General features: G+C 46.5%; 1 pseudogene; it reads right to left on the bottom strand.

Annotated features, from left to right (window-relative positions):
• LOC130112133 (uncharacterized protein K02A2.6-like) overlaps positions 1-21,018 on the bottom strand; it is a 28,304-nt pseudogene extending 7,286 nt beyond the window's left edge.
• Positions 21,019-27,227: the final 6,209 nt, after the last annotated feature.

The following is a 27,227-nucleotide window of genomic DNA, read 5'->3' as shown; positions in this document are numbered from 1 at the left end:
CTACGTTAGTACTGGTCATTCAGAGATGAGCTCGCAGTTGAAGCAGGAGTCATATTCAATGGCAGACAGGTGCTCATCCCAGACTCCATGACTGATTCTATACTCGAACAGCTGCATGTGACACCAGGGCATCGAAAAGACACGGCGACTGGAGAGAGAAAGTGTCTACTGGATCAGAATGAACGAAGACATCGAAAGAGTCTGCAGGTCATGTAGCGTATGCGTGGAACATCAGGATGCAAATCCAAAGCAGCCTCTCAACCCTCACAACACACCATCAAAACCATGGCAATCCCTAGCTTCTGATCTATTCGAGATCGATGGACATCAGTATTTACTGATTGTGGACAGATATTCTAAGTTCCTTCTAGTGGATGAAATGCCCATGCCTGTGTCCAGCCGGGCAGTTGCACAAAAAATGGAAATGTACATGTCTCTTTTTGGAAGGCCTGACGAGATACTTACAGATAATGGACCCCAGTACACAGGGCACGCGTTCCAGAAATTCACGGCTGACTGGGGAATCAGGCACGTGACAAGCTCACCCCACTATCCAAAAAGCAATGGATTCATTGAGAGGCATGTGCGACACATCAAATCCATTGTGAAGAAAACCATGAGACAAGGAGGTAACATACAAGTGGCCTTACTACAGGTCAGAGCAACACCCATCGACAGTAAACTACCATCACCAGCAGAACTGATCTTCGGAAGGCCAGTCACCACCCTGCTGCCGAGTCGAGGGGACCCAGTCAAGGAGTAAAACCGACTCCACCTGGAGCAGAGAACAGCAAACATGAAGGAACATCATGACCGCAGCAGCGGCAGAGATCTACCTCCACTCGGTCCTAAACAAGGAAAAAGGGACTTGGTATCCAGCCACCGTCGTATAAAAGTGCGATGAGCCAAGGAGCTACATTGTGCAAACATCAAATGGGAACAAACTCAGACGTGGCAGGAGCCACCTGCGGGAAATTCACCACCCCCATGCACTGAGGAGCGCAAGAACCCGCTTCACAGAACCTCAACGGGACACTAATGCAGCTGGAACTTCTTCCAGCCAAACCTGTGAAACACACAAGACAGTACGCACAAGATATGGAAGAGCTGTTTCCAAACCAGCTCACTACAAGGACTATGAGTAGAGTCAATCACACACAAAACGAGGGCTCTGAATATGTTTATTGTTTTTTGAGATGGACAATTCTGAGTGTGTTGTCTAAAAACAAAAAACAAAACAGAAGGCAACCTCTGTAATGACTGTACAATGTTGACCAATGATTGTACCACATTGAAATTGTGTGATATGTTGGTTTATATAACCGAATGTTCTAGAGTATTTTGATAGTGTAAAACTTGAAAACTAAACAGGGGGGATGTAGTGATATAATGCCATGTATATCCACTGGAACTACACTAGGTGTTATGAACTACCCGGACTGTTATTATGGTTACACCACTACCATGTATGGTTATTACGTCTGCCTACTGAGCCACGATTAAACCTGAGTTCTATAACCCGGTGTGGTCATTGATCCTCGACCAATACTACCTCAAGTATTACTTCACCCTGGTGAAACTCCTCACTGTCAGGTGAAAAGAAGCGGCTGGTGACTCCACACGTATCGGAGAAGACGTGGTAGTCTGCAGCCCTCCCCGGATCGCCAGAGGGGGTGGAGCAGCGACCGGGACAGCTCGGAAGAGTGGGGTATTGGCCAGATACAATCGGGGAGAAAAAAGGGGGGAAAAGCCCTGAAAAAAAGACATGCGTGTTAGGGTTAATACTGCTGCCTGTGCCCCTGAGCAAGGTAATGGAAAGGAGAACTGGAGTTGGGTCCCGGGCGCTGCAGCTACCCACTGCTCTTATACAATAGGATGGGTTAAATGCTGAGAATGTGGTGGACACGTATTGGGGATAGAATTCACCCCAGGAACTAAGGGTTAAGTCAGGGTTGCCCTGGCAGGTTAACGCTTGGTTAAGTTATGGTTATCCAGCCAGTTTTCTGGTTATTCTTGCCGCCTCCGCTCAGTCGAGCTGTGGTTTTGTTGTCTCTCTGATTTACCGTGGATTAAAGAAAGTTGCCTACACGGCTAAAGTGTGAACCTACGGTCTTCTCCGTTCCTTCGGCTCTACACTGGTGATCCCGACGTCGGTTTTCGGATAAGTTTTCTGAAACCACACACGTTATGGGTACGAACGCCGTTGCAATTAACTGCCGGAATTTTGGGAGTCTTCCGCGGCTACATGGTTCGCGCAGGCTGAGGCACAGTTCGCGCCGCTCAGAGACATAACAGCAGACGAGACCAGGTACTACTACGTAGTGGCAGCGCTGGGGGGCGCTATAGCTTCCAGGATAAGCGGTTTCATAACCAGCGCCGGTGCTGTTGAAGGAAGAAGGAATACTCTTGTCTCTTGGGTGTTGTATGCTGCTGGAATCCTAGTGAGCTAAGAGTTTAAAATCTTGAAATCTAAAGATTGACAATTTTCGATTGGTTGCTAAGCTAAGCTAACCCAGCTAAAACGTATATCTATGATCCTTAGCAGTTTCCCATATGATTCAGAGCTTTAAAACAAGTCAGGACACCCGATCCATAGGGTTTATTTGATGTAGGAATGTTAGACATTTTAATATAATAATATGCTTGTTGTTAAAAAAAAAACTGTGCGCTCCGGTTGCCACTAGCCACCGAGCCAACTCGGGCTATATGGCATCCATGGAAACCATAGCAACCAGCTAGACGTGAATTCACGTTGATAGTGCCGTCTGACAGTCATGCAGCCTGGCTGCGATGACATTGTTTTTAACTGTTCTGACAGCAGTAGGCTGTTGTCATTCAACCGCATATTAGTTATATGTAGGAAATGATTTGATTCTGAGAATTGACTGTAGATTTGGGTATTTTTATTTTGTTTGTAATTGTTTGATAGAGATTTCAATTAATAAGGAATCTGTACAATTTTGTGCAGACTGGTTTTTTTAGTACCCCGAAAAAAACCCCTTGCTACACCTTTTGGAACCCTTGGATACCCCCTTTGGATTGCCCCCATCATCGCCCTGGATTTGGATTCATCATCATCGCCCTCTACATTAACTTGCCCCTGTGATTGTGGTAGGATCTGGACATTGCATCTTGCACAGATTGGAAGACTGAATCATTCCCCCTTTTCGGGTCGATCGGCAGCAAGGGGCCTCTGAGCGACGGGGCAACCAGGCGTCCCGAGGCAGCAGAGTGAAGTGGTCGGGCGGGGGTGTAGGGCTTGAACATGGCCTGGAGATAGGAAGGAGCTGTTCCTTTCACTGCCCTGTAGGCTAGCACCAGAGTCTTAAACTGGATGTGAGCAGCTACTGGGAGCCAGTGTGGAGACATGAGAAGGGGAGTTGTGTGGGAGAACTTAGGGCAGTTGAACACCAGACGAGCTGCAGCTTTCTGAACAAGCTCCAGAGGTCTGATGGCCAACACAGGCGCCAGCAAGGAGGGAGTTGCCGTAGTCCAGTCAGGAGATGACCAGAGCCTGGATGAGCCCCTGTGCCATCTCGTCGGTGAGGAATGGGCGAATCCTCCTGATGTTATAGAGGAGAAAATCTGCAGGAGCGAGCAACCGATGCAATGTTTTCAGCAAACGACAGATGGTCATTCAGGATCACACCCAGATTCCTCATAGTCCGAAGCCGTTGTGGCCGGGCCATCTGCCCCCTTCAACGTTGACTTTTTCCTATTATGGTGAATTCTGGGGGGACGTACGTAGCGGACTCTGTTGACATAATTCACCATAATAGGTTCTGGTCGCGTTAAGAATGTGTTTCCGGGTTGACAGGGTGAACTACAGCGATGATTGGTTGGAGCAGCGCCATGTTGCTCAGGCTGTTAGTTTGTGAGGAAATAAAAGACACGCGTTCGTGTAGTCAGTGAGAGAAATTGTCGGTCTATACGTTCCTGAAATTTCACAATATATATACACTACCGCTCAAAAGTTTGGGGTCACATTGAAATGTCCATATTTTTGAAGGAAAAGCACTGTACTTTTCAATGAAGATAACTTTAAACTAGTCTTAACTTTAAAGAAATACACTCTATACATTGCTAATGTGGTAAATGACTATTCTAGCTGCAAATGTCTGGTTTTTGGTGCAATATCTACATAGGTGTATAGAGGCCCATTTCAAGCAACTGTCACTCCAGTGTTCTAATGGTACAATGTGTTTGCTCATTGGCTCAGAAGGCTAATTGATGATTAGAAAACCCTTGTGCAATCATGTTCACACATCTGAAAACAGTTTAGCTCGTTACAGAAGCTACAAAACTGACCTTCCTTTGAGCAGATTGAGTTTCTGGAGCATCACATTTGTGGGGTCAATTAAACGCTCAAAATGGCCAGAAAAAGAGAACTTTCATCTGAAACTCGACAGTCTATTCTTGTTCTTAGAAATGAAGGCTATTCCATGCGAGAAATTGCTAAGAAATTGAAGATTTCCTACACCGGTGTGTACTACTCCCTTCAGAGGACAGCACAAACAGGCTCTAACCAGAGTAGAAAAAGAAGTGGGAGGCCGCGTTGCACAACTGAGCAAGAAGATAAGTACATTAGAGTCTCTAGTTTGAGAAACAGACCTCACATGTCCCCAACTGGCATCTTCATTAAATAGTACCCGCAAAACACCAGTGTCAACATCTACAGTGAAGAGGCGGCTGCGGGATTCTGGGCTTCAGGGCAGAGTGGCAAAGAAAAAGCCATATCTGAGACTGACCAATAAAAGAAAAAGATTAAGATGGGCAAAAGAACACAGACATTGGACAGAGGAATACTGGAAAAAAGTGTTGTGGACGGATGAATCCAAGTTTGAGGTGTTTGGATCACAAAGAAGAATGTTTGTGAGACGCAGAACAAATGAAAAGATGCTGGAAGAATGCCTGACGCCATCTGTTAAGCATGGTGGAGGTAATGTGATGGTCTGGGGTTGCTTTGGTGCTGGTAAGGTGGGAGATTTGTACAGGGTAAAAGGGATTCTGAATAAGGAAGGCTATCACTCCATTTTGCAACGCCATGCCATACCCAGTGGACAGCGCTTGATTGGAGCCAATTTCATCCTACAACAGGACAATGACCCTAAACACACCTCCAAATTGTGCAAGAACTATTTAGAGCAGAAGCAGGCAGCTGGTATTCTATCGGTAATGGAGTGGCCAGCGCAGTCACCAGATCTGAACCCCATTGAGCTGTTGTGGGAGCAGCTTGACCGTATGGTACGCAAGAAGTGCCCATCCAACCAATCCAACTTGTGGGAGCTGCTTCTGGAAGCGTGGGGTGCAATTTCTCCAGATTACCTCAACAAATTAACAGCTAGAATGCCAAAGGTCTGCCATGCTGTAATTGCTGCAAATGGAGGATTCTTTGACGAAAGCAAAGTTTGATGTAAAAAAAATCTTATTTCAGATACAAATCATTATTTCTAACCTTGTCAATGTCTTGACTCTATTTTCTATTCATTTCACAACATATGGTGGTGAATAAGTGTGACTTTTCATGGAAAACACAAAATTGTTTGGGTGACCCCAAACTTTTGAACGGTAGTGTATATGTATAATTGTTTGTTATATCGCAATCGCAGAAAGAAAGCAACAAGAATAATGTAGACTAGGGGCATCCGGGTAGCGTAGCAGTCTATTCCATAGCCTACCAACATGGGGGCTGCCGGTTCGAATCCTCGTGTTACTTACGGCCTGATTGGACGTCCCTACAGATACAATTGGCTGTGTCTGCAGGTGGGAAGCCGAATGTGGGTATGTGTCCTGGTGGCTGCACTACTCTGGTGCGTCGGGGCGCCTGTTCAGGGGGGAGGGGGAACTGGGGGGGATAGCATGATCCTCCCACGCGCTACAGCCCCCTGGTGAAACTCCTCCCTGTCAGGTGAAAAGAGATGGCTGGCGACTCCACATGTATCGGAGGAGACGTGGTAGTCTGCAGCCCTCCCCGGATCAGCAGAAGGGGTGGAACAGCGACCGGGATGGCTCGGAAGATGTGCACAATTGGGGAGAAAAAAAAGGGGGGGGTGTAGAATGGCTCAGCTATCAAGGCTCAGCTCATTCGCTACATCCAGCTGTCCTTTGATGAAGAAGAAGTGGACTGCCTGGATTTCCCAAGGCTCTATCATGTGGCTAGGAGAGTGCTTGTTATTCTTGCCACCAGTGGACCAGTGGAGAGAGTATTTAGTGACAGAGGCCTTATAGTGCCCCTCCTCCCCTGAGCCAGGCTTACTGCAACGACGCTATCAAGCTTGAGCTGTTTGAAATGTAACCATTTGAAATGTAACCATGCTGAAATGTAACTATTCTGAAATGTAATGAAATGTAACTATTCTGAAATGTAACCATTCTGAATTGTAACCATATTGTGTGGCCCATACCCAGCGTATTAGAGAAGAAGGTCAGCCAGTCTGATCTTATTGCAGGCTTTATCGTTGTAATGGTTTTATTTTATCTTTATTTATTATTGTTGAATATTTTGTTCCTGGAAAATTATCTGTCATCAGTTTTTGTTGCACCATGGCTGGGGTCAGTTCACTTTCAATTCAGAATTTTTTCTTCAAAATTTAAACACCGAAAAATTTTAAGTATGAGAAGGTTGTGCTATCCAGTCAATAAGTAAATTACTGATAATTGATGCTCTTTGTTAATTGATGCTCAACACAGACGAACAACACCATGTATCCTGTGTGAGCAGAATAAAAAATAACAAAAATGTTGCAAAATAAAGTTATTAACTTTAAAGGAAAGCTTTCATTGTGTGTGTGTGTTTTTTTTTCATATTGCATTGCAATAGCCTGTTTAAACTGATCATATACCAAATACCTAATCAATGCTGATACTGTATGCTAATAGATAAATGAGTGATGATAATGCAGTACATGCTTTGAATTCTTTACATAGCATAGCAATGCTGTGTTCTAAGCAGACCGGATGGCATGCAGCAGTTGACAGAATGCTCATTACAGCCATGAGAGACTTGAGAGTTGACTTGGACTTGTGACCAAAGACTTGAGACTTGACTTGGACTAGCAAAAAATTACTTGTGAGCATCTCGTACAGGTAGTCCCCGGGTTATGACCGACTTCCGTTTTTGAGTCTGTTCTTACGTCTAATTTGTATGTAAGTCGGAATAGTTACGTATCGTCCACATCTCGCGTCAGTTAGTAAAATGTTTGTCTTAGTATATAGTATATGTTTTACATAAAACATCATAAACATAATAATCCAGTAATAATGATAAATGTAACGACAGTACAGTATTTATAATTGAGAGAGAGAACATGTGTATAGGTATAAAACATTAAATAAACATCAAAGAAGGTTGAATCAGTTCATCTGGACACAACGTTTATTGACAGAAACATTTGATCATCGTCTAAGTGACCTTTTCAGTCTCAACTGACTACAGGTGTCCCACCCTTATAAACAATACTGTTGTGGTTACACCGCCCCGAGCTGCCTCCCCGGCACATTCAAGCCACTCCCCCAGCTCGGACGAGCCGGAAACATCCGAGCGCTCGGCTCGCGCTCTGAGACGAGCGCTGCACTGCACCAGGTGTTTGCCATCATCCATCAGGCACACCTGTGGCAATCAGGCAGCCTTCTGCAAGAAGCCTCCCAGAACGTCTCTCAGTGCTTCGACGTACTGAACCCTGCGGTAAAGTTCTGACAAGCCCTCCAGCGGTCCTTGCATTCTGTTTATTCCCCAGTGTCTTGTCTTCGTGTCTCTGTTTCCTCCCAAGACTCTCCCTCCGCGATTTCCACTGCTCCCCGCGTCTCCCTCGTCCCCAGCGACCTTCATGTTTCTCCCCGGACCTCTCCTGCGATCTCCCCCCTTGTCCCTCTATCTGGACCCCTCCTTTCGGACTCGACTTCCCGGATCTCGGACCTGGACTTTCTCGGACAACCCCTCATGGATCACGGACTGGACTTTCTCGCCAGGTGCACGCACATTTTTTCAACACCTCCTGGTCATTTACATACCGCACCACACATGAGCTAAGAACACTCACACATAGTTATACACGCAAACCACGGGACACCACACATAGTTTATTCACACATCCCACAAACAGAACGCCTTTTTTTCACCATACATTTCCCTCCCACAATAAAACCTTTTTTTTTTGTAGCTTTTGAAGTCATCTAGTGTGTGTCTGTCTGTCTTGGGTTTCGCCACACGGGTCAGGTTCTGGTGCGCAAGCATAACAAATACAGTGGCATAACGACCCAAACCAACGACCAGTTTCATATGCAATTATAGGTGTGCCCATTAACTAGAGTTTCGATGGCCATGTGTACTATTCACAGAGAGTTGGGGAATAGTTACAATCACAGCATTGTAAGATGGTGACAGATGTACTCTTAGCCCCCTTGGTTCAGGGATGGTCGTTCCCCCTTCACACAGATGGCCTCTTTGACTCCCCGTTCAAACCAGTGTTCCTCGCTATCAAGGATGTGCACATCCTCATCCTCGAAAGAGTGGCCACTGGCCCATAGATGTTATAGACTGTGGAGTCCTGGTCTGTGGATGTTGTAGACTGTGGAGTCCTGGTCTGTAGATGTTGTAGTCTGTGGAGTCCTGGCCTGTAGATGGTGTGTAGACTGTGGAGTCCTGGCCTGATGTGTTAGCTCTCCTGTTGTGCCATCCTCTTGGCCAGTGTCTGTTTAGTTTCCCCAATATACAAGTCACAGCAATCATCCTGGCACTTAACTACACTTTATTGGTCTGTTTCTGCAGGGGGACCTGATCCTTGGGGTGGACCAACTTCTGGTGCAGCGTGTTTTGGGGTTTGAAAGCAACTGAAATGCGGTGTTTTGAAAATAAGCGTCTCAGCTCCCACCACATACGGAATCACCACTGGTTTACACTTAGACAGCTGTTGTCTTTCTCTCTTCGATCGGCTGGTGCACTGTTGGGGTCTTCCTGGCTTTGACAAACGCCCAGTTAGGATGACCACACTTAAGCAGGGCCTGTTTAATGTGGGATTTCTCCCCTTCCCGGTTGCTGTGTCGGTGGGGACGTTGTCAGCTTGGTGGCCCAGCGTCCTGATGACTCCTAGTTTTAAGTACTGATCAGTATGTGTTGGTTTACTGTAAACATCAACAATGAAATGTCCCCCATCACCGACACACAACAGCCATTGCACGTTGTCCGTCTTGGGAGAGAGAGCCTCCTCTGTTGCTCTCCTTGAGGTTTCTTCCTGTTTTTTTCTCCCTGTTGAAGGTTTTTTTTTTTTTTAGGGAATTGTTCCTTATCCGATGCGCGGGTGTAAGGACAGGATGTTGTGCTGCTGTAAAGCTCCTTAAGGCAAATTTGTAATCGTAATTCGTAAAGTTGGGCTATATAAATAAAATTGACCTGACTTAAAACGCACAGTGTTTTGAGCATCGCACGTAGTCGGTCCATTCGTTAGTACAAACTATTGTGTGTAACTTGATTTTTTTTTTTTTTTAATAGTAGGCTTTACGGAGGTCGGTTCGTAAGTATGGTAGTTCGTAAATCGGGCGTTCGTAACCCGGAGACTATCTATACACAAATACAAGCTCTTATAGTATTTTGTTTCAAATTGCATCTTAATTTTTTTCTGTCCAGCAAAATACAACTTACAAATTACTCAACAGTAATTAAATAAGTATTTTAAATACATTTAATTGAAATACTGCCCATCTTTGTATATAATGGGTCATAAGAGACAATAAACCGAGTAAGGTACTCCAATTTGACACAACTGAATGATGGACAATTACATTTCTCTAATGTAATGCCCCCCCCCCAAAGAAAACTATGTAGTAATAATAATAATAATAATAATAATATTAATAATACATACATCTTATATAGCACTTTTCTAACACTCAGAGTCGCTTTACAATAAACGGGGTGAAACAAGACAACAGATAGACATAACACAGACATACAGGGGTGGATGGGAAGGGGGGCTATGAGAGGGAGAAGCGGCAGCCGCACGACACCTGCAGTACTCTCCCACTTCCACACATGCAAAAGGGCAAGAAAAACAAACTAAATACTTAATCAACTTGTTATAAAGTATTATGAGTATTTATGAGTGCTTATGGCTATAATTGTACAGTACAGCAGATTATAATGTATTATAAGTATGTTTGTAATGCATTAAATGCAATCAAAAGACATGCATGTTAGGGTTGATACTCCTGCCTGTGCCCCTGAGCAAGGCAATGGAAAGAAGAACTGGAGTTGGTTCCCGGGCACTACAGCTGCACACTGCTCCTATACAATATGATGGTTACATGCAGAACACAAATTTATTGTAGAGTACAATGACAAAATAAAGTGACTTTCATTTCATGATGGGCATGGGTGTCTATCATGTGACCGTGTTACCCAGTCTGTTAGCAAGCATACAGAGGTTCATCTAGCCAGAATATTTGGTGGTTAATCTAGCCAGTAGATTTGATGGTTAATCTAGTCAGTATATTTGGTGGTTAATCTAGTCAGTATATTTGATGGTTAATCTAGTCAGTATATTTGGTGGTTAATCTAGTCAGTATATTTGGTGGATTATGTAGTCCGTATATTTGGTGGATTATCTAGTCAGTATGTTTGGTGGTTAATCTAGTCAGTATATTTGATGGTTAATCTAGTCAGTATGTTTGGTGGTTAATGTAGTCAGTATATTTGGTCGATTATCTAGTCAGTACATTTGATGGTTAATCTAGTCAGTATATTTGGTCGATTATCTAGTCAGTATATTTGATGGTTAATCTAGTCAGTATATTTGGTGGTTAATCTAGTCAGTATATTTGGTGGTTAATCTAGTCAGTATACTTGGTCGATTATCTAGTCAGTACATTTGATGGTTAATCTAGTCAGTATATTTGGTGGTTAATCTAGTCAGTATATTTGGTGGATTATCGAGTCAGTATATTTGGTGGATTATCTAGTCAGTATATTTGGTGGTTAATGTAGTCAGTATATTTGGTGGTTTATCTAATCAGTATGTTTGGTGGTTATTCTAGTCAGTATGTTTGGTGGTTAATCTAAATCAATACAAAATAACATCAATTTTATTTGTATATCCCAATATCACAAATGTAACTCAGTTGGCTTTACAGCAACACAACATCCTGTCCTTAGACCCTCTCATCGGATAAGGAACAACTCCCTAAAAATACCCCTTTAACAGGGTGTTATATCTTGGTTGATGAACCGAGCACGCATTTATCAATGTTTACTTTCTTTTAATGAACGTCTTGCAGCATGGAACATTATTACATGTGCATCACTGTCTGGCTAGTCTGAACTGGTTTAGCACTCTGCAGTTATACTGTATCATCTAACTAATGGTAAGGTAGGAGCGCCCTCTAGCGGCCAGGGGTATAACATGTATATCTAGTTCAAGATACCACATCCGCCCCCTTTTAAGATGAAACTAGTAATGCAATTCTATTCAGCTAACTAAACATACTGTTCTCTCTAACACAGTTGTTTCAACATCACATTGCAATATCAGAATAAACTGGAACTCTTTTTTTCTTCTAACTAGGAAGGTGCGTCCTTCCAGTGAGATCAGAGCGCATTGTTGCTCTATTCCTGGAAAAGATCTCACTACTTTCTCACAAAGTCTTTGAGCTGTGAGGGTGAATGTCTCTCTCTTCCTGAACGCATCACCTCAGCCACCACAGGTAAATCCGGTCTCTTCTGCACTTCAGAGGCAGGCGGCGGCTCCGGTAACTCACTTGTAGGTGGTTCTTCACTCACCTCCGATGCTGTAGGTAGAAGGCCCGTAGAACCTCCCTCAGTGCTCACCACTGGCACCGGGTCTCGTCCAGTCACCTCACTAGGCGCGGTGTGTGTCAGTCTGGTTCGAACTTGATCCACATGCCTCTTCGTGGTTTGACCACTTCTAACAGTGACACTATAGGACACTGGACCTGATGAGCTCTCGACGACGGCGGGGATCCATTTGGGACTGTAGGAGTAGTTCCGAATGAATACTTCATCTCCAGGTGCAAAACTCCTCACTTTGGATCTCCACCGTGGGCTTGTTTCTGTTTCATTTGCTTTTGCTGCACTTTTGTTTTCACGTCTGGTGTGAGCAGGTCGAGAGTGGATCTGAGTCGGTGTGACATCATCAGCTCTGCAGGTGACAAGCCTGTAGTCCCATGAGGTGTGATGCGATAACTGAACAGGAATCTTGACAGTCGGGTCTGCAGTGTATCTGTTATGTCTGCACACATCGACAGTGCTGCATTTGATTTGGTGCTGTTCTATTGTGCTGGGATCGATTGGTGATGCCTGCGGGCTCTGGGTTGTTTGATCGGGTCTGCCTGTGATGCTGTGTCAGTCTAAATAAAGAATGCAACGTAGAGGTTGTGTCGAGTGACAGCGCTGTGTCCTGACGTGATTTCTAAATACAATATTGGCGACGAGGATGGCTGATATCTCTCTCCCACCACCTGCCCCCTTCCTGGCATTACCTGGCGAGCCTCCGGTACCATGGACTCGCTGGCTGCATAGTTTTGAAAATTACATCATCGCCTCAGGGCTCGACGACGTGAGCCAGGCTAGGAAGACGGCTCTGTTGCTACACTGCTTGGGAGCAGAGGTCATCGTGTGCTCGGGACTCTGGGGAACGTCACAAACTTTGACGAAGCTGTGGGACTTATGAGCGCCCATTTCGCTGCTTCACAGAGTGCCCTCCTTCGGCGATTTATATTCCGTCAGCGACACCAACTGCCTGGTGAGTCTGTGCAGCAGTATGTAGCTAATTTGCGAGGGCTAGCTAGCTCATGCAAGTTTGGCGCGCTTCAGGACGAGATGGCTCGCGACCAGCTAATCGAACACACCAACAACGCGTGAGACTCCTGCTGGAAAAAGACGATCTGCTGCTGTCCAGAGCAATTACCATCGCACTACAGGTTGAGGGAGCGGCTGAGTGTGCTGCTATGCTAAATACACAGCAAGTGGCCACCTCCAGTCAAGCTGCCAACGACTCCTCCCTCTACTCACGGCTGCCCCTCGGGACGCAACCCAGCCAGAGCGAGGCGGGCGCCGACTCCACTGGGGACGTCTTGCAACTGCAACGACGGCGTTCTCGGCCCCGCCCTCAACAGTCCTGTGGTAACTGTGGATCTCGGTCTCATGTTTCAAGGGCTCAGAACTGCCCTGCCCGTGGCCAGACATGCCGTAGCTGCGGTAAGCATCACTTTGCCAACGTCTGTCGGTCTTCCCCGGCTGGGTCAGAGGGCCACACCCCCCAGTCTTCAACCACCGTCATTCACAAGGTGAGCTCTGGGCTAGTGTCATTCAAATCACGCACAGTCAACATTAATGATGTGTGCATCCCCTTGCTGTTGGACACCGGTGCAGGTGTGTCTCTCCTGAATGTTGATACCTACAGTCAATTTTTCGGTTCACTGCCACTGTCCGCACCCTCAGCTGTCCTCTGTGGGTATGGTGACTCCAAAATCGATCTGGTTGGCTCTCTCCAAGTGACTGTGCGCTATGGAACCAAGCTGGTGCCCAATGCAGTTTTTCATGTGGCACGCCGTGGGGCCAACCTGATGGGCCTGGACCTGTTCTCCGCTCTGGGGTTCTCCCTCTTAGACACAAGGGGGGCAGCAATCCTGACTGTTGCCACACCTTGGCAGAAGAAGTGGCCATCGCTGTTTATGGGGCTGGGCTGCCTCTCCGCCTTCGCCCATCAATCTCTCCTCAACCCTGCTGTGAAATCTGTCATCCAACCACTGCGCGGCGTCCCGTTGGCTCTCCGTGATGGGGTCTCCGCCGAGCTGCAACAACTGCTGGAAGCTGGCATCATTGAACCGGTGGACGCGTCACCTTGGGTCTCAAACCTCGTGGTGGCTAAGAAGAAGTCGGGGGGCCTGCGTGTCTGCGTCGATCTCCGTGCAGTAAGTATCCACTGCCCACCTCAGAAGAACTCACTGCTCAGTTCTATGGCTCTGAGGTGTTCTCCAAGCTCGACCTCAGACAGGGGTACTTACAGGTGCCCCTCCAACCCAGCAGCCGAAACCTCACAGCCTTTGTGACACATGCAGGAGTGTTTTGCTACACCAGGATGCCTTTCGGTCTCAGCTCCGCCCCTAGCTGCTTCCAGAAAATCATGGTCTCCATGCTGGCTGGCATACTGGGCGTGGCCATTTATCTGGACGATATAGTGGTACACGGGCCCACCAGTGAAATCCACGACAAGCGCCTCAACATGGTCTTCGCAGCCCTGTCCAAGCACAAGCTAACTCTAAATGCTGAGAAATGTGTCCTCTCTGTGCCAGCCATTGAGTTCGTGGGGTTCCGGCTGTCAGCGAGCGGTGTAACTCCACTACAATCCAACGTGGACGCCATTCAGGCCATCCCTGAGCCCAGCTCGGCCGCCCAGGTCGCCTCCTTCCTGGGTATGACAAGTTACTACCTGAGGTTTCTTCCCCAGTACTCTGCGACCACAGCCCCCCTGCGCCAGCTGCTGCGTAAGGACGAGCCATGGGTGTGGTCAAAGGCATGCAGTGATGCTGTGCGTGATCTCAAGACTCAACTGACTTCACCACCAGTGTTGGCTCACTTCGACATCTCCAGCTCCACCTTTGTGATCTGTGACGCATCAGCCACAGCGATAGGGGCTGTGCTGTCTCAAACCCAGAATGGTGTGGAGAAGCCCATCGCCTTCGCCTCCCGTGCCCTCAACCTGACCAAGCAGCGGTACTCTGTGGGTGAGCGTGAGGCATTAGCCTGTATCTGGGCTTGTGAAAGGTGTCACCTCTACCTCTATGGCCGCTCATTCACCCTCAGGACAGATCACCAGGCCCTGACAACGCTGCTTTCCACGTCTGGGACAGTCCACAAACCCCTGAGGCTGCACCGCTGGTCTGACCGTCTCCGCCAGTACAACTTCAGCCTGCAGTTCACCCCAGGCAGAGACAATGTTGTCGCCGAGCTGCTCTGTCGCTCTGTCTCCACCCCAGCTCCACAGATGGACACTGACTGTGTGGAAAAGGACATTGTCCAAATGCTACACACACCCCTTCAGGCCACTGTCTCTCTGCAGGAGCTGAGGGCAGCCTCCGAACAGGACCCTGTCCTCTCCCAGCTCCGCTGGCCTCACAAGGTCCCAGAGGAGCTGGCTGCGTTCGCCCGAGTCAGACAGGAGCTCTCCTGCTGGAACGACACCTGCGTGGCACGTGGGTTTTGCACAGTGGTCCCAGCTGCTCTCCGTGCACGTGTTTTGAATATGGTGCATGAAGGCCACCTGGGCATTGTGAAACTGAAACAGCGCTGCCGAGACCTGGTGTGGTGGCCGGGGATAGACAGAGATATTGAGGCTCTGGTGAAGGACTGTTCTGCCTGCCTTGTGAGTGGCAAGACTGGCCACCAGGCTCCCCCACCCCTGCAACCTCTCGCCTGGCCCTCTCAGCCCTGGGACCACCTGCAGTTGGACATTTGTGGTGAGATCCATGGAGTTCCCCACCACCAACGCTTCATGGTGGTCACCTACGATCTACACTCAAAATGGCCTGAACTCACCACTTCCGGCACTGTGACCTCACAGATCATCATCGACTTCCTGGACTCTCTTTTCTCTCGCTGGGGCCTCCCAAAGACCATCACCACTTACAACGGCCCTCAGCTGGTCTCTGCTGAGTTCACTGCTTATCTCGAAAGCAAGGGCATCCGTCATATACGCACTGCGTACTACCACCCCCAGGCCAATGGCGGCGTTGAACATTTTCACCAGTCACTGAAGAACGGCCTCAGAGCACACAAGGCCCAAGGGTGCTCTTTCACGCTGGCCATCTGTCACACTCTGCTGCACTATCGGGCCACACAGCACTCGACCACAGCCGTCTCCCCAGCCTCTCTCATGCTAGGCCGGGAACTGTGCATGCCCCTTGACAGGCTCCGCCCCTCCACACCCCAGGCACCTCCCTCTGGGGTCAGAGCCTCAGTCACTCGTCAGCAGACGCGGATGAAGCAACGGTTTGACCAGTCAAAACGAACCAGGGTGCCAGACATCAATGTGTCAGACTGGGTCAGGGTCCGCAGGCCCCACAGGGACAATGAAATGGCTTCATACTGGTCCTCTCCTCTCCAAGTCACCCGTCAGCTGGGCCCAGCCACTTACCTCCTCAGTGATGGCACTCGGTGGCATTCCAGTCGTCTACGGAAGGTGTCAGCTCCGCCACACACAGCTGGTGACACAACCTTAGCCATTCCCTCAGCATGGCGAGACGCCCCGGGGCTTCATGCAGTTCCTACACGGGCCCCAGACATTCCTGGGCCTCAGCTTCCCCTGCCTTCTCCCTCCCCACCTTGGCCTGCCCAGCCTCAGGCCGCCCCGCGACCTGTTCGCACACGTTTATGCCCTGGCCACCTAGAGGACTTTGTGTCAACCTTTCATGTTTGAAATCCTGCCGGGGGGGCGGGAAATGTTATGTCTGCACACATCGACAGTGCTGCATTTGATTTGGTGCTGTTCTATTGTGCTGGGATCGATTGGTAATGCCTGCGGGCTCTGGGTTGTTTGATCGGGTCTGCCTGTGGTGCTGTGTCAGTCTAAGGGTGTGGGTGTGTACATACACACAGGGTGTTGTGATGCATCTAGTGCAGCAGTGTGTAGTTGGAGGGAAGGTGCATGTGTTCTTCCAACACGCTTGTGTCCTTCCTGCCCTTAGCTTGCTGCTGCTGGCTAGCCTTTGTGGCGAATAGGGAAGCATCCTAGCGTGTAAGCCTTCCCTTGCCAGTACATAGCCTCTCCTTCACCAAGACTCCTGCCAGGCCTCCCCGTGGCCACACATGGTAACTGGGGTCTTGCGGCCCCAGGCTAACTTGGCAGGGGATCTCGGAGCAGCAGTGGGCCCTAGAGATATGGTGTGCAGGCCTACCCTGGTGGACACGCCCTGGCACCTATCAACCACTGCCCCGCTGCCTTGTGGGTGAGTCTGGAAGACATAAGGCTAAGGGAGCTTACCCCAACAGAAAAGCAAGCTGTGGCGGCATGCTTCGAGGCGGTTTCCGAAAAACTGGTTCGGCCTGCAGTTGTGTAGAGGTGCCGGTCGTCTAGGGATCCCCCTTGCCATCGGAACCATCTCCTCTACAATCAAGTCATGTGGCGTTGGGAGAAGCGCGCCCCCCATGCCACTTTAAAAACCATCTCTGCGCAGGTATCTTCTGCTATCTGAGTCCTCAAAGGACCCACAAATAGAAGAAGATGGTCATCATCGGGCACGATGGACAACCAGCAAGCAAGCAAGTCAGTCTAAATAAAGAATGCAACGTAGCGGTTGTGTCGAGTGACAGCGCTGTGTCCTGACGTGATTTCTAAATACAATAGTATCTCCTTTCATCTTCTTCACCCCCCCCCTTGAAAGTTTGCACTGCCCTCTCTGCTAGCCCGTTCGAGGGAGGGTTGAACGGTGCTGACTTCACATGATGTATTCCATTCAGTTTCATGAAAGACTCAAACTCTGCGCTCGTGAAACAGGTTCCATTATCTGAAACTAGCATTTTTGGTAGTCCAAAGACACTGAAGCTCTGACGTAGTTTGTTGATTGTCGCTTGTGATGTGGCTGATTTCACGGGGTAGATGTCCATCCACTTTGAATGTGCATCCACGATCAGTAGGAACATTTCTCCCATGAAAGGTCCTGCGTAGTCCACATGAATCCTGGACCAAGGCTCCTCCGGCCACTCCCAGGGGTGTAACGGTGCGACGGGTGGTGCCTTCTGGTGTGTTTGACACTCCTCACATGACTTAACCTCCTTCTCCACATCCTGATCCATACCAGGCCACCACACATACGATCTGGCGAGCCCCTTCATTCTCGTCATCCCTGCGTGTGTCTGGTGTAGTATCTTCAGTACGGTGTCTCTGCCTTTGGTTGGTAGGATTACTCTAGCTCCCCAGAGCACACAACCATCCCTCACACTCAACTCCCTTCTCCTCTGATGATACGACTTGAGATGAGTCTCTGTCTGGGCAGGCCATCCTTTCAGGACGTACTCGTGAACTCGGGATAGTGTGACATCCTTAGCTGTCAAGCGCTTGATCTGGTTAGTGTCCAGGAGTGTGTCATCCAGTAGATCCATCATCAAGACTTGTTCCGTGGTGTCCCCCTCCTGTCCTGTCTCCGGCACTGGCAGTCTGCTGAACGCGTCCGCACTGACATGTTGTTATCCTGGCTTGTAGAGCATGTTGTATTCATACGCACTCAGGTACACAGTGTTATGTCAGCACACATCGACAGTGCTGCATTTGATTTGGTGCTGTTCTATTGTGCTGGGATCGATTGGTGATGCCTGCGGGCTCTGGGTTGTTTGATCGGGTCTGCCTGTGATGCCGTGTCAGTCTAAATAAAGAATGCAACGTAGAGGTTGTGTCGAGCGACAGCGCTGTGTCCTGACGTGATTTCTAAATACAATACACAGCCCATCTTTGTACTCTCGGTGAACCCATTTGTGGAATAGCTTTCTTCTCGTTGAACAGGTAGATTAGCGGTTTGTGATCTGTATAGATGGTGAAAGCTCTTCCATACAAGTACTTACGGAATTTCTGGATGCCAAAGATGACAGCTAAGCCTTCTTTGTCGAGATGCGAGTATCCTTTTTCCGCTGGGGAAAGTGTGCGAGACATGAACCCCACGGGTCGCTCACTTCCATCCTCCATCCGCTGGGATAGCACAGCGCCCACGGCGTAAGGTGGGGCATCACGGGACAGGATCACGTCTCGGTCTGCACTGTAATGCACCAGCACTGCTGCTGAGTTGAGCAAGTCCTTTGATTTTTGAAAAGCTTCCTCTTGCTGCTTTTTCCACATCCAGCGCACATCTTGTCTCAAAAGTTCGTGGAGAGGGGCGAGCAGGGTTGCCAGGTTTGGAAGGAATTTGTTGTAGTAATTTAGTAAACCTAAATAAGACTTGAGTTCTGTGACGTTTGTGGGGGTCGGATCTTCCATGGTGGCTTTTACTTTTTTCTTGACCGGGTGGAGCCCCTGCACGTCCTCTCTGTGCCCCAGATACTCAACCTCCTCTTGCATGAAGGTGCATTTGCTTCTCCTCAAATGCAACCCAGCCTCTCTCAACCTAGTCAGCACAGCGTCCAGATTTCTCAGGCGATCAGCTTCGTCGACGCCACTGACTAAGATGTCATCTAGATATACTGCTACGAGAGGGATCCCTCGTAACAAACTCTCAATTTTCCTTTGGAAAATGGCTGGTGCGGACGCCACTCCAAAAGGAAGTCTATTGTACGTGAACAACCCTCGGTGAGTATTCACTGTCAAGTATTTCTTGGATTCCTCGTCCATGAGTATTTGTTGATATGCATGACTCATATCTAATTTAGAGAACTGTTTACCCCCGGATAGTGCTGTGAAGAGATCTTCCACTCTAGGAATTGGATACTGTTCTAGTGAGGAGACAGTGTTTACGGTAAGCTTGTAGTCTCCACACAGTCTGACGGTTCCCCCTGGTTTGAGAATAGGGACCACTGGCGCTGCCCAATATAAGTATTTTACTGGAATGATTATGCCTTCTTTTATCAGTCTGTCTATTTCTTCATCCACCTTTGCTCGCATAGCATAGGGGACAGACCGCGGGCGGAAGAATCGTGGGACAGCGTCAGCTTTCACATGGATAGTGGCTTTAGCACCTTTCAAAGTACCAAGTTCGTCTTTGAAAACCTCTTCGTGATTACCTAACACTCGCTGCAGTGTTGTCTTCTTTTCTGTCTGTGGGGCGTTCTCTGTCACTTTCATGTGCTTTAGTTCACTTGCTTTGTGGCTGCTCTTTATTTCTTTCCACTTGAGCTGTATCTCCTCCAATCAGCCTCTACCTACCCTTTCCTTTCACTACTATGAGCGGTAGCTTCTGTCTTTGATGCTGGTACACTACCTTCACCTGTGCTGCCCCTATCACCTTGACTGGGTCGCCTGTATAAGTCTCTAACTTGATTTTGACTGGCTCAAGAGATTCTCTTTACATATCATCTGGAAGGTGTGTTCATTTACTACCGTGAGACTGCAGCCTGTATCTATCTCAAAGCTAACCTCTCTACCATTCACTTTCATATTCACCAAGTAAGGGTCTACTTTTCTCAAGTGCAACTCACTCATCTTTCCTAACCTGAAAGTCATACTGTATTAGGTCTCTGTGTATATGTCTTCTTCTGAGCTATCACTACACTGACTCTGGTTCTCCTGTAGTTTATGAGAACGGTGGTGTGAGCTCTGCTTCTTCTCTTTCTTATCAATAGGCCCTTTGCTACTCTGATTATGTCTATGCTTATTACGACAGGCTTTGGCAATATGCCCTACTTTACCACAAGCATGACATTTCTCCTGCTTAAACTTACATTCAGCTGCTGTATGTCTGGTTCCCTTACATCTATAACACTCTTTATTATTAGTCTCTTTGGAAGTCTGAGCCTCCTGTGTGCCTTTCTGTACATACATGCACTTCTCCGTCCCCTTTGGGTGTTGCAAATCTTGAGCATTCTTGTTTGCTGCCTCCGCTGCCACAGCAATGGACAGCGCTTTTTCAAAGGTTAGATCCGCTTCTGACAGGAGACGTCTCTGGATCTGGTCATCGTTGATTCCGCAGACGATCCGATCTCTCAGCCGTTGCTGTAAGGTGTCACCGTAGTTGCAATCGTGTGCAAGCCGGCGCAGCTCTGCTACATAGTCCATCACTGCTTCATCAGACTTGCGGTTTAGCGAGTCAAACGTGTACCTCTGCACTATTTCGCTTGGCTTCGGATCAACGTGATTCTTCATCAGCATTACAAGTTGCTGGTAGGTCTTGTCTTTCGGCTTCCCTGGGCTCAGGAGGCTACTCATCAGGCTCGATGCCCCGACGACACTTATGAGTATAGTTCTCTGTCTATCTCCATCGTCAATCACATTGGCCGCAAAAAAACGGATCTAGTATTTCACAATATTCTTCCCACGTCTGATTTTGCGCATCAAACGCCGCCAGCGTGCCAATCGTCGCGGTAGCCATGCTTTCTCTTTAGCTAGCTACTTTCCCCCTCTTCTAGCCGACAAACCTCCGTTCACGTTAGCTGCTAGCCGTCTTCTCCCTCGTTTCACCTCTGGCCACAAAACCATCTGCAAACGTCCTCATATGTTCCCAAATTGACATCGTCGCCAATAAATGTTATATCTTGGTTGATGAACCGAGCACGCATTTATCAATGTTTACTTTCTTTTAATGAACGTCTTGCAGCATGGAACATTATTACACGTGCATCACTGTCTGGCTAGTCTGAACTGGTCTGCCACTCTGCAGTTATACTGGATCATCTAACTAATGGTAAGGTAGGAGCGCCCTCTAGCGGCCTGGGTGTATAACATGTATATCTAATTCAAGATACCACACGGAGAAAAAATAGGAAGAAAACTCAGGGAGAGTAACAGAGGAGGATCTCTCTCCCAAGATGGACAACGTGCAATGGAGGCTGTGATTACACAATTTACACAATACAACATTGAAAGAGTATAACACAGTTATAATGGACTTATAAAATTTATGAAGAATATGATGCGCAGGATGTCAAGCAGTGTTCAGACGCCAATGGAACAGTCCAGGATCCAAGCCATATGACCAGCATCATCATGTTAAAAAAATGTTTTTATAGATTTATAAAAAGAAAATGTGATGAAGGGAATGGCAGGCAGCGTCCAAGTGGCGACCACCATCACCATGGAGACCTTGGAGGAGAACTGACTGCACATGCACACAAGGGAGACTCACATGACACCGTTCACACGGAAAAAGAGAAAGGAGAAGACGTCATTCAGAGAGAGAGAAAAGACATGTTAGAGAAGAGAAGTTTCCAATAGTAATTAGTCATAATCAATTAAGTAATCAACTAGTCATAATCTTTACTCTGTAATCTATACTCTATAATGTCGTCGGCAGAACAGTGGTTGGTAAATTCATTGAGACAGAAAATTGACCCGCCATGCAGTACAGGTTGTGAAGCACTCAACCTAAAGGCAACTAATTGTAAGCTAAGACAAAAAGATGAGTTTTACATTTGGATTTAAAGGACTCAACAGACTCTGATTGTCGGATGGCAGCAGGCAGGTTATTCCACAACAATGGAGCCTGATAGGAAAAGGCCCTGCCACCAGCTGACTACTTCTTAAATTGGGTACACTCAGGAGCCCATTATTTTGAGAACGAAGAACTCGAGATGGCATGTAAGGTTTAAGGAGATCAGACAGGTAAGATGGGGCAAGCCCATTTAGGATTTTATAAGTCAGCAGAAGCACCTTGTATTCTGATCTAACATGGATAGGAAGCCAATGAAGAGAGACAAGAATTGGTGTAACATGGTCAAATTTCCTAGTTTTAGTTAGGATTCTAACAGCAGCATTCTGAACCATCTGATGAATTTTAGTACTAGAATGTGGGAGACTTGAAAACAGAACATTACAGTAATCAAGTCTGGATGAAACAAATGTACAGTGCATCCGGAAAGTATTCACACCCCTTCACTTTTCCCACATTTTGTTACGTTACAGCCTTATTCCAAAATGGATTAAATTCCTTTTTTTCTCATCAATCTACATACAATACTCCATAATGACAAAACAAAAAAGGTTTTGTAGAAATTTTTGCAAATTTATTAAAAATAAAACACTGAAATATTGCGTGTACATAAGTATTCACACCCTTGACTCAGTACTTGGTTGAGGCAGCCTTGGCAGTGATTACAGCCTCAAGTCTTCTCAGGTATAAAGCTACAAGCTTGGCACACCTATATTTGGGGTATTTCTCCCATTCTTCTCTGCAGATCCTCTCGAGCTCTGTAAGGTTAGATGGGGAGCGTCGCTGCACAGCTATTTTCAGGTCTTTCCAGAGATGTTCAATGGGGTTCAAGTCTGGGCTCTGGCTGGGCCACTCAAGGACATCCACAGACTTGTCCCGAAGCCACTCCTTCGTTGTCTTGGCTGTGTGCTTAGGGCCATTGTCATGTTGAAAGGTAACCTTCGCCCCAGTCTGAGGTCCTGAGTGCTCTGGAGCAGGTTTTCATCAAGGATCTCTCTGTACTTTGCTCCATTCATCTTACCCTCGATCCTGACTAGTCTTCCAGTTCCTGCCGCTGAAAACATCCCCACAGCATGATGCTGCCACCACCATGCTTAACTGTAGGGATGGTATTAGCAAGGTGACGAGAGGTGCCTGGTTTCCTCCAGACATCACATTTGGCATTCAGGCCAAAGAGTTCAATCTTGGTTTCACCAGACCAGAGAATCTTGTTTCTCATGGTCTGAGAGTCCTTTAGGTGCTTTCTGGCAAACTCCAAGCGGGCTGTCATGTGCCTTTTACTGAGCAGAGGCTTCTGTCTGGCCACTCTACCATAAAGGCCTGATTGGTGGAGTGCTGCAGAGATGGTTTTCCTTCTGGAAGGTTCTCCCATCTCTACAGAGGAACGTTGGAGCTCTGTCAGAGTGACCATTGGGTTCTTGGTCACCTCCCTGACCAAGGCCCTTCTCCCCCGATTGCTCAGTTTGGCTGGGCGGCCAGCTCTAGGAAGAGTTCTGGTGGATCCAAACTTCTTCCATTTACGAATGATGGAGACCACTGTGCTCTTCGGGACCTTCAAAGGTGTAGAAATATTTGTGTACCCTTCCCCAGATCTGTGCCAGACAATTCCTTTGACTTCATGGCTTGGTTGCTGCTCTGACATGCACTGTCAACAGTGGGACCTTATATAGACAGGTGTGCGCCTTTCCAAATCATGTCCAATCAATTGAATTTACAACAGGTGGACTCCAATCAAGATGTAGAAACATCTCATGGATGATCAGTGGAAACAGGATGAACCTGAGCTCAATGTTGAGTGTCATAGCAAAGGGTGTGAATACTTATGTACATGCAATATTTCAGTTTTTTATTTTTAATAAATTTGCAAACATTTCTACAAAACCTTTTTAACTTTGTCATTATGGGGTATTGTGTGTAGACTGATGAGAAAAAAGGGATTTAATCCATTTTGGAATAAGGCTGTAACATAACAAAATGTGGGGAAAGTGAAGGGGTGTGAATACTTTCTGGATGCACTGTATGTATTAGTCTCTACGTCAGCCATGGAGAGAAAAGACCAAATTTTAGCCATGTTACATAAGTAAAAAAAGGCAGTCTTGGTGATTATTTAATGCGCTCATCAAAGGAAAGGCTGGGATCAAACGTAACACCAAGATTTTTGGCTGCCACACTTTGTGAAACCACAGAGTTGTCGATTGTTATCGTTACTTGATCAAATTGGTGCCTGTGTCTTGCAGGGCCAATGACCAGCATCTAAGTTTTATCTGAATTTAAAAGCAGAAAGTTAAGTGACATCCAGTTTTCCACAGTAGCCAAGCAGGCCTCTAAGTTAGTCATTTGAGTTTGATCATCAGCCCTTATAGGCACATACAGCTGAGTATCATCAGCATAGCAATGGAAATTTATTCATTAACTGCATATAATTTGGCCAAGAGGTGTAATGTAAAGAGAGAATAGTAGAGGGTCAAGAACTGAGCCCTGAGGCACACCATATTTACCATCAGAAAATTTTGTTATAATATTAGTATAGCAGACACAATGTGTTATTCCAGATAGGTAGGACTTAAGCCAAGAGAGAGCAAAGCCAGAGACACCAAAAATACAATTTAATCTATCTAATAGTATACAGTCATCAATGGTGTCAAAGGCTGTACTGAGGTCCAGTAGTAGAAGCACAGAAGTGGAATCAGAGTCAATAGCCAGTAAAAGATCGTTCACCACTCTGGTCAGAGCAGTTTCAGTGGAGTGACAGGCCTGAAAGCCGATTGAAAAGGTTCATATAGATGGTTTTCTTTTATATGGGTCGAAAGTTGTTGATACACAACTCTCTATAGTACTTTAGAAAAGAATGGAAGCTTAGAGACTGGTCGATAGTTATTAAAAGACCCTGGATCGAGGTGTGGCTTTTTAAGTAGAGGTTTAACCACAGCTGTCTTAAAACTGCTGAGAACAATGCCAGTAGTAAGAGATAAATTAACAATGTCTAGCATTGTAGGTCCCAGAAAAGGCCAGAGGTCTTTAAAAAGTTTTACTGGGGGTCCACGGTGGTGTAGCAGTCTTAAGTATCGGCTTTGTGTCGATGCAATTGCCCACTGGGGATTGGGGTTCGCGCCCCGGTCTCGTCAGATCCGACTATGGCCGGACTCGACGAAGCAGCAATATTTGGCAATGCTGTCTTCGGGAGGGGGGCAGAGTTGGCTTGTGTTTGTCACATGAATGCTTCTCTGTGTGTGTGGGAAAAAGCAGTGGTTCAGCCTGGATTCGCCTTGGCACGAAAGTGGCAAGGCGTCTCCTACGAGACTGCCGGCCGGAGAGATGCAGTTAGCGAACGCATGCAGTACGAGGGTGGGTGTTTGAACCAAAATAGGGATCGACTGGCCACTAAATTGGGAGAAAAAGGGAAAAATCAGAAATACATTTATAAAAAAAAGTGTTGCTGGTAAGGGGTCAAGTAGGTAAGCAGTTGGTTTAGAAGGTGACACGAACTTAGTCAAAGTATCAATAGAGATAGTCTCAAAAGCTGTGATAATAGGGACCATCAGTGACTTAATGTGTAGATATGAATTCGGTAAGGCATTCAGTATGTTTGGTGGTTAATCTAGTCATTACTGGTTTATCTAGTCTATGTTTGGTGGTTAATCTAGTCAGTATGTTTGATGGTTAATCTAGTCAGTACTGGTTTATCTAGTCTATGTTTGGTGGTTAATCTAGTCAGTATGTTTGGTGACCTGTGGAGTTGAGTGTGACTGTGCATGTGAGCAGACATTAAAGCATAGTGTCTTTTTGAAAAGGTATGCAAATGCATGTATGTGTAGTTTGCATGCCTGTGTTTGTGTGTCTGCAGATACTGTTCAATTGATAGATGTGTGATGATCAATATATTCAGCATCTGTGGTTGTGACTTAACAATAGGATGTTTGCCTTGCTAATTACATCAAGAATTGACAATAATTGACAATTGCCTTTCCAGAATGTATCACAATTTCAATTTCTGTGCTAATACTGCTAATTAAAAAAAAATTGGCCCAGTTTCTTTTGAGTCAGCCTTCAAATCACATAGCCTGCAGGGATGACTATCTTTAATCTGCCAGCAGGGCAAGGTATTAATGCAGTCTGATACATTCCCAGCTGTACTAGTGATTAAAGGATGTATACTGAGTATAGAAGTATATGTGAGTGCAGCTCTCCTGCTAACAGCAGGGCACATATGGTTATGGTTATGGTCCTGCAGGAGCACCTGGTTAGTAGCAGGTTAGCATGGTTAGATGTGCCTCATGCTCAACGTCTTCCTCAGCCCCAGATGGTGAGGAGTGACTCTCATCCTGACGTTCTCTGTAATGTTGGTACATTTTTAATTTGTGATTTTCAAAAAGGTGGGAATATCTTAACAAAATAAATGAAAATGTCGTGTTAAGTATTTAAATTTTAATCAAGTCCCACTGTTATAAAATGAATGAGGAAGCCACACACACAGTAGCAAAGCAATGTGTGTTTTAAAGGAAAATAAGTGCTTTTTTGTTTAACATATTCTATGGTGTATATAGAATTAGAAAAGATTAATTATCGTTCCAAAAGAAAAAAAGAAAAGAACAAAGACTGTTTCCTCCAGCCACTGACTCTTTGATGATGATGTGACTTGGGCACAGTGACATGAAAAACTGAACTGCAGCAATACAGTTAAACATAACATGATGAAGGCAACAATTGGTAACGGGGTATTACAGATAAAACTTGATTCAAAAGTTCGTTTTTTACAGTCTCTCTGTCTTTATGCTCAGTTGTCACTCTTCCCAAGTAACACAACAGAGGTTCTCTGAAGAGCGGTCATACCTCGCAGGATGAAACATAACAGTACCTCCAGCAGGGGATGGAACACAGGAATAGGAACACGTTTTTATCCAGTAACAGTCATCTGGGTTTACAAGGCACAAAATCATTATTTTGCTCACATTGCTTCAATCCATTTTAAAAACAGACCCAAACTTGACAAAGGATTTCGGCTCTAGCCCAAAGCATTCTCAGTCCCCAGTCAACTTTATAGTGCTCACAGCAAAAAAAAAAAAAAAATCTACTGAGGGCATTAAAAATGTCAGACATCTGCAAACATGTTGGGGATCCACCACTTTGGAAAAAAACACGATTTTCTTCTATAT

This window comes from Lampris incognitus, chromosome 4 (assembly GCF_029633865.1).
Source record: "Lampris incognitus isolate fLamInc1 chromosome 4, fLamInc1.hap2, whole genome shotgun sequence".
Lineage (NCBI taxonomy): Eukaryota > Metazoa > Chordata > Actinopteri > Lampriformes > Lampridae > Lampris > Lampris incognitus.
This window is presented reverse-complemented; position numbering and strand designations above follow the sequence as displayed.